At 36.9% G+C, this 7,177-nt stretch overlaps 1 pseudogene; it reads left to right on the forward strand.

The window, feature by feature from the left end:
* Positions 1-5,225: 5,225 nt before the first annotated feature.
* Positions 5,226-5,609, forward strand: LOC149165866 (putative carbohydrate esterase At4g34215 pseudogene; annotated as a pseudogene).
* The last annotated feature ends 1,568 nt before the right edge of the window (positions 5,610-7,177 follow it).

A 7,177-nucleotide genomic window follows, 5' to 3' on the forward strand; every position in this document is an offset into this window, starting at 1 on the left:
TCGAATAGTCTTGAAATCAACTTCAAACAAGTTAGTTTGGAATTTTTTCTATGACTTGTTTTATGAGATGTTTCAAACTATGAAATCTTAATGAGACAGAGGCTAGATCTCTAGGTTCCTATGCCAAAAAATTTGGACTTTTTTTGCTATAATTTTCAAGATATGCCTTGTGGAATTTAGGGTTTCTAAATGATCCTTAAATTAGTTTCAAACAAGCTAGCTTGGAATTTTTGTTGTAACTTATTTTCTAGGACTTTTCAAACTATGAATTTTTTCAAAGATTTGAGGAGATAGGCAGAAGTTCTGGAGCTAAAAATTTACAAATCACATTTGCAAATTTGGATACATAACATGCTATACAAATTTGTTCTTAGGAAGAGGCCAAAAACAACATGTTTTGGGAGAAAAAAACTTGTTGAAGGTAGAAGCAACAATTAGACCTGGTAAAGGTAGAGGCAACTAATATATAGACCTTGTGAATGTAGAATTATTAAGTAGACTCAGTGAAGTAGGTTTGTGCCTATGAAAATTTGCAGCATTAGGGAATGGTGTCTTTGGTAGGTTGGTGCCTACAAATTTTGTAGCAATGGGGATTGGTGTCTCAAGTATGTTAGTGCCTACAAATATTTGCAGTTGTGGGTATTGGTATCTCCAGTAGGTTGGTGCCTACAAACATTCATAATAGTAAGTTGGTGCCTACAAAGAAATATAAAAAATAAGTTTTTTGGTTTTCTCCCTGAAGGGTTTCCATGTAAATCTTGTGTTCCATGTTTTGTCGATGATAGATCTTATATGTGATTGTTTTCTTGTGGTTCATGAATGTTTGAATAAGTAAAAATTGTCTTATGTTTATTCGCCCCCTCTCTCAGTATAAGTGTATGCTCAATAAGATTATCTCGAAATGTTGAAGAGACTTGTGTTGATGTTTAGCATGCAAAATTTGTGATTGAGTTTGAAGAGGTCTGACTTTAGCTTGCAACACTTATAAACAATTTAGAACGAAGTCAAGAGTTCCATTATTAATTGATATTTTAGTATCTTCCACTATGATTATTAGACTATTCAGAAACTCTAATAGTTCTTGAAATCAAACCATGTAAAAATTTGAATGAGACCTCCTTGTGTAGGCAGGTCCAAATTACAATTGAATTGATAATAAAGAGGGATACTTGCAACTCTACCCTATATACAATTAAATCTCTCAACCATTTTAGTAGATACTTAGAAATGGGTTTCAAATTCAATTCAAAATACACCCAACAATTACAATTCCAACTTCATTGCAAAATACAACTTACAAAAAAATAGTATTTTCAAGTTACAAATTAATGTTGATGTAGGTTTGTTGTTGAATGTTGACTCTAATTGAAAACTTGATATCTTGAATATATTTTGCAATTACTTGATTTCATGTGCTCAAATTGAATTAAGTTTCCTTGTACTCCATATGTTATGTGAGGAATGAAAAAATGAAATTTTAGCGTCAAAATTGGATACAAAAGAGTGTAACATCGAGAATTAAAAGAAAAAAAAAAACATGCACCATCATAAATGTTCTCAGGTTGTACCTCAAATCTTATTTTTTGAATTTTAGGTGGATATAGGACACAATCACCAGTCAAAAAAGAATATTTTTATTAAAATATGAAATAGATGAAATTGTCAAATGTTCTTATGGTATGTTTGCCAATGAGAAAAAAATAAACTTCCAATCATGGTAATATTATCAACCCTTCCACAAATTAAATAACCAAACAATTTTATGCCACCAAGGCATTTAGACTAACATTAAACCTCACAATTTGACCTTATTGAAGGACTTCCGATCATGGTAATACTATCAACCATTTCGCAAATTAAATACCATTGTAGTGCCCACTCTAGTTTCCTGACCCAGATACGACATTATCTTAGACACTCTATTCTTCGAGGACCTCAGATTGAAGATCTGGACCCATGACACTATTATTAGCGATTGAGATATTCATGGTTGTGATGTTTATGAATGCTATCCATGGATATTATGGTAGCATGAATGGTTATGTATCTCTATCAGTATTCTGATGATTGCAATATTAATAGTTAAGTGGTCTCTATTTGAAATTATGATGAGGGTAGTAAAGAATATGTATGCGCTCTACTAAAGGCATAATGAGGATAAATTTTATGGATAGGTATATTTCTACGATGTTACGATGTTGATAGCTTAATTAATATGTATGTTTCCATTGATGATTATTGATGATAGCCATAAGGGATGTGTCCCCTATGTTACCTACTTCCTTTAGTTCAAACTTACAATGGACAATGATGAGAATGACCAGGAATTGTTAATGATGCTATTATGATAATTGACTAACATTGAGAAACCGTGTTACTGATGATTATTGAGTATGGCAGGGAACCATCAGAGGCACCCGCATATGACATGTCGATGACACCTGGTTTGATGAAAATTTATATTACTTTATCTGTGAAAGTCTAAGTCGATCTTGGAATCTGCCATATATGTTTAACTATATTCTAATGATATATTAATGGTTGCAGACACAGATTAGTTGCTTGACCGAATGACTCACATATGGGTGATGGCGTTGTACAAGTGGATGGAACTACATGGGAGGGGTGGGACAGAGTCCCTGATCTCACCCACTAGCACTCCCGCCGTGACTTGGGCTGGAAGGGTTGAAACACCTTCGCCTTGAAGATCACGATACCATGAGGGCAGGTTCCAAAGTTGGTTCGCTCATGAGGACTTTACCGGGGGGCGCGCATCAATGCGGATTCCTTGATCCCCGACACCATTAGTCTCACTATAGCAGGCAACATAAGAGATGACAGTGGTCTATGACGTTGCACTATACTTTCCCCTCGTAATCACTGGATGCTTGAAGGGCAAGTGGTGTGGCACCCTTGGAACTTCATGGGAATTTCTTGAAGGGCACGACCAACTTGGCACCCTTGGCATCACAAATAAAGTATTAGGTGTGGCACCCTTGGAACTTCTAGGGAAGTTCTTGAAGGGCACAACCAAGCTGGCACCCCTGACATCACAAATAAACTATTAGGTGTGGCACCCTTGGAACTTCTAGGGAAGTTCTTGAAGGGCACAACCAAACTGGCACCCTTGACATCACAAATAAGCTATTAGGTGTGGCACCCTTGGAACTTCTAGGGAAGTTCTTGAAGGGCACAACCAAACTTGGCATCCTTGGAATCATTAAAAATAAATAAATATAAATAAATATAATCAAGGAATGAAAGCTAGATAAATTTACATCAAGGGTAAATGATGATTAGAAACCAATGTAATTAAATCAAAAATAAAACTTGGAATAAGGAGGATCATAGGAAGAATTAAAATAAAGTACCTTAAAAACTCTACCTGTCCCATTTTGGAAAATACTAGGAAGATTATGTGGTTTAATTAGGAAAAAGGGGAAAGACAAACATAATAGTAAGGATAAAGATTAATCCTAAACTAATTTAAACCTAATTAAAAAAAGGGGAAGGTGAATTAAAATGAGAATAATAAATTAAATTTAGAGAAATGTAGAGAAGCTCCATGTGTCAACAACCAACATAAGAATATCCATCTAGGAGATAACTTGAGTTAAATTAGTGAGTAGTTTGGGGATAAAATCTTGACTCATTAATTGACTTCAAGTAATGAACACAAATTAAGGAATAAAAGGGGGGAAAAAAGAGACAACTAGGAGAAGAAATAGGAATCTTGTTGAGGTGAGGAAAATATTAGTTTTAAATAAAAATTTAAGTAAATAATTTTGGAAGACCTTGATGTGAGAATGACACATGGGTGGGTGAATAATCAAGTTATTGAATTATAAAAAAATAATTAATTATGCATGACATGACAAGTGTCACCTATGAGGACTCCTATAAAAGAAGGGGCAAGCCATGGGAAAAAGGACTTTTGGGAACCCTATTGTTGGATGGATGAGATGTTGTGAGAGCAGTGATTACGAAGCTATAGTGAGTTTGGTGAGGTAGAGGATTTAGATAGGGGACTCTTGAGCCAAGGTGTGCTCTCCTCTACCAGCTAGTGCTTGTTTCCATTGTACAACCTCATTGCAGCTCGGGGGTCTGCGGGGAAGAAGAGTACCCAAGGAGTAGGCTGGGAGGTTAACCGGTGAGTCTTCACATTCGGATCAAGTGCGTCATCATTCACTCGCAGAGGTGACCAGCTACCAGGGAATACCAGCAACAGCAGAGCAAGCGGAGTCTCGCCTTCTGGTGAACGGTACATATGTATTTCATTACTATTGATCTTAGTTAAAGGTATGAAAATGTTAGGGTATGTTTCCTGAAATGAGTGGCAGGAATGTGTGTGCTAAATAAATTTGAATTTCAATGCGTTTCCTTTCTGGTTGCCATTGTTGTTTAAAAAAAAAAAAAAAACAAAACAAAACAAAATGTGTACATAGTCTGAACATGGTCCTTACACTTGGTATCAGAGCACAAGTTGAACCCTTGAGGCCTATGGGCCCATGCATGCATAACTAGTTTTTTTTGCTATGTGGGTATTTCTCTAAAATCAAATTACTCAAGTTAAAAAATAAATAAATAAATAAATTTGCAATTTAGGAACATTTTAAGAGCTCTATAGTGTATTATGATCCAAATTCATGGACAGAAATGGAGTGGATTTATGTCACATATCAGAAATAGAGACATCAAGCATTATCCATAGCAGTTCAAAACTGAAACACCAGCCCAGTTAGTTGACACATCTTACAATATGCTAGGATTTGCACTGATTTCAACTTCGAAATTGCAGTTTCGCTATGACAAAGATGTAATCTCATCTATTCATAAATACCATTTTTGGGATTTTAAATATCTTTGAATCCATCTGGATGATCAGAAATACAAACCTAACAGCGGATCACTCAGATCTATAATTTGCCGGATTCGGACAAATTTGAGGGCATTAATCAACTCAGGCAATTCTTACGGTTTACGGACTTCCTACCCAGAATTTGCAGCGACAGGTATGCTGACAGAGTGGATAATGTTAGCCCAACGGATGGGGTTCCGGCTCAGCCCATTGTTGACCCAAATGCCCTTGACTGTTAGCTCGCTGTCAAGAAAAAAAAAAAAAAAAATTGAATCTCTGTGCGTGATATGTGACAGGATGTAATGTTGATCGTATCTGGCTCTATATATAATGCCTAAGAACAGTTACTACTGTTAAGGCAGTGAAAATGGATATCTTCGTTCTCTCAGGACAGAGCAACATGTCGGGCAGGGGAGGAGTTCATGGTTCTCATTGGGATCATTTCCTTCCTCCAGAATGCAAAGCACACCCTTCAATTCTCAGGCTCAACTCACATCTTCATTGGGAGCAAGCTCATGTTCCTTTGCATGCCGATATAGATAAACACAAAGTGTGTGGAGTAGGTCCTGGAATGATATTTGCAAACACTATACTGAAGCATTATAAAGATCCCGAAAAAGCTCGTATTGGTTTAGTTCCCTATGCCATTGGAGGTACCGCGATCAAAGAAAGAGTAAAAGGGAAACCTAAAAAGGGGTTTATTGACATTCTTTGTGGCCTTCTTTCTCTTGGCCCTTGCAAAGAAAAATAGGGATCACTACGAAAAGATCAAACTCTGTGGTTTTGTTTTGACTCGTATTCCTCTAAGGTCATTTGCATCTATTTTGGAGCAATTTTGTGGCATTCCTCCTGGAGCTCATACTTTATGATTCGAGACTGTGCCATTTTAGTACTCTTGCTCAACATTACCCTCTCGCTTCAGGACAATACATATAATGTCATTATATGGCTCTTTTATGATCTGTGGTAATGGTGTGGTTCGCAGATCAAATAGGATTTTCCGTAAAAGATCATCACAAAGATGCGATCTTGCTTTGTGGCACGATGACTTGAACCTCTCTCTGTGAATTTGCATTTCCTGAGACCTTCGTCAATCTGTTCCAGATATATACTACTTGCTATTGGCTACAAGTCTCTCGCTTCAAGAATCTCTCATCCTTATGACCATACTCTTGCTCTCAGATATGGGTCTCACATTGGATGAGATCTCGCATCCGCAACAGAAATCGCATTCCCTGGAAGAAAAAGGTTTGATTTAAAGAGGCCTTGAGGCACATCTCACTCTAAGATGATGGCTTGATTTTGAAACTCCTGGCAAATCTCAGCGTGATCCAAACATGTATGGACTACTCTCAGGACCATTCTCGGTATTGGATATCTGTGTTATAGAATTATGGTCTCTATAAGGCTTCATCTCGGCAAGTATAACTCTGGCACTATTATATATGGGCAATCTCAGCATCATATATAAGTGATCCTGGTATAATGCTTCATCTCCTCACCATAAATTTATTTTCTCGAAGTTCATGTTTCATAATAGTTATGACTCATCAAATGGTCTCAGCACAACGTTACAAAGTATTTCCGCCCCCCTAAGATCCTTGTCTTGCACTGTTTCTATGACTCACATTTAAATCTCTGGCCCGCTTGGTATCTACACACTCCGTAGACTTTGAACTTTCGAAAAAACTCTTGCTCCCGGTCAAATTAGCCTCTCGATCTGGCTACAAGACGTTGACTTCAGTATCGCTTCACGCTGCAGTTCATTTTCAAAACTACCTTAGGGTTCTATGATATGCCATGATATCGCTCACCCCTGCAGGAAATTTGATGCTCAACATATACATATATATATAGAATCTAGATATTCATGTTTCGCTCTTGACACTACAGCATCGATATAACTAGATTTTTTTTTCAGCAACATGAATCTGAGTATGATTATGGGCATTGCATCTCTGTCTATAAATATCTAGCTTCAGCCAACGCTATATTTATTTAATGCCTTGTTATCCTCCAGTCCACGGTAACCTGATACCATTATCATCATGGTTCACTCTAATGGCATGACATTCACTCATTATGTCTACACAATCTCCATGGTTCGATCCTTTTGTTGTCCTGGAGACTCGCACTCTTTATGGTACAAATTAAAGTTATGTCTTATCGAAATGAATGGCAATGTTCAGTTCCTCAAGTTATATGGTCTTCATCCCAGTGACCTATATCGACCATGTTATGATGAACGAGAGATATCACTTTGTCTAATATGTATTGTTGTAACCTCGTGGTATAACACATCGCAGATATTAGTGACTT

Source organism: Pinus tabuliformis, chromosome 5_1, assembly GCF_031772625.1.
Source record: "Pinus tabuliformis cultivar Carrire ecotype Pingquan chromosome 5_1, CPIR1, whole genome shotgun sequence".
Classification (NCBI taxonomy): Eukaryota; Viridiplantae; Streptophyta; class Pinopsida; order Pinales; family Pinaceae; genus Pinus; species Pinus tabuliformis.